The 1,572-nt window shown below is 41.0% G+C and overlaps 1 pseudogene; it reads left to right on the forward strand.

Annotated features, from left to right (window-relative positions):
* Positions 1–593: 593 nt before the first annotated feature.
* Positions 594–1,225, forward strand: LOC110295434 (annotated as a pseudogene).
* The last annotated feature ends 347 nt before the right edge of the window (positions 1,226–1,572 follow it).

Here is a 1,572-nt window from a genome sequence, read left to right on the forward strand (position 1 = left end):
AGAGTTTATCTGGGTCATTTGGATTATACATGCTCACAGACAACAGGCTAGAAAGAAATTACTGTGCTGGGTAGAATGTGTATAGACTGTCACACTACAATAGAAACTAAAATGAGTGTTTCCTGAAAACAAGATACCTTGTTGATATCACTCAGGATTATCCTGATCTATGATTAAGGATAGTTGAAGATGGTGAGGACCTAATTAAGGAAGGATACTAAGTAATATTCAAGAATAAACTTTTGTCCCATGTACCAAAGAGCCACAATTGGCTGAGCCGTGACACACATCAATTGAAAGTGATATGAAAACCTGTTATGACAGAATAAATAATTGTAAATCTTAGGTGATGATTTTTGTATTTTTCTTTTCTTTCCTCTGAAATGTCTTTATTCCCTTGTGTCTTTTATCATGCAATTAAATATAATTGGCATGAGTGATCACCCACCCTGTCCAATCTTTTAGAGTCCAAGAACTGCCAGGGCTGAAGAGGGGTGGCCAGAGCAGCAAGGTGAGCCTTCTGGAAAGTAGCTGAGGGAGCTGGTCAGCGGGACAGAGTATCCATATTTCTGTGTCCAGTAGTTTGATTCATCATGGATAATCTGTCACCAGAAGAAATTCAGCTGCGGGCTCACCAGGTTACTGATGAGTCTCTGGAAAGCACAAGGAGAATCCTGGGTTTAGCCATTCAGTCTCAGGATGCAGGAATCAAGACCATCACTATGCTGGAAGAGCAAGGGGAACAACTAAATCACTTAGAAGAAGACATGAACCAAATAAATTAAGACATGAGAGAGGCAGAGAAGACTTTAACAGAACCCAACAAGTGTTGTGACCTCTGAGTCTGCTCTTGTAATAGGACAAAGAACTTTAAATCTGGAAAGAACTATAAGGCAACATGGGGAGATGGTGGTGACAACTCACCTAGCAAAGTAGTATTTAAGCAACCGAGCCTGATAACAAATGGTCAGCCTCAGCAAACTCAGGAGCAGCCAGTGGTGCATACCTTAAACGTATAACTAATGACGCCAGAGAAGATGAGATGGATGAGAACCTGACTCAAGTGGGCAGCATCCTAGGTATACTAAAGAACATGGCTCTGGATATGGGCAATGAAATTGATGCTCAAAACCAGCAAATACAGAAGATCACAGAAAAGGCTGACACCAACAAGAGTGGTATTGACAATGCCAATACAAGAGTAAAGAAACTCATTGATAGCTAAAGCCCTGATGTACTTCTTTTACCTGTTAACTCAGTTCTCTCACTCAGCTGAGTCATTTTTTATTCAGAGTTTGAAAGGCTGTGAGAAGGAGCAGAGGAGGAATGCCTCCCTACTTTCTTACTTTCTGTCTTTTGCGGGTAGGTTCTTGCTCAGGCTTCCTTACCGTCTTTCTCAGTCACTCTCACAGGCTTCTTTCCATACATCACCCTCTCTTCATCTCATTTAGCTTATTTTTGTGTTCAGGATTTGGAAGCATTGCCAAAGTGCCATAAAGGAGGCAGCTGTATAAGTAGCTTTTGTCATTATTGGTTAGTTGGTTTGGTTTTGGTTGGTTTGGTTTGGTTTTG

This window comes from Mus caroli, chromosome 5 (assembly GCF_900094665.2).
Source record: "Mus caroli chromosome 5, CAROLI_EIJ_v1.1, whole genome shotgun sequence".
In the NCBI taxonomy this organism is placed as follows: Eukaryota; Metazoa; Chordata; class Mammalia; order Rodentia; family Muridae; genus Mus; species Mus caroli.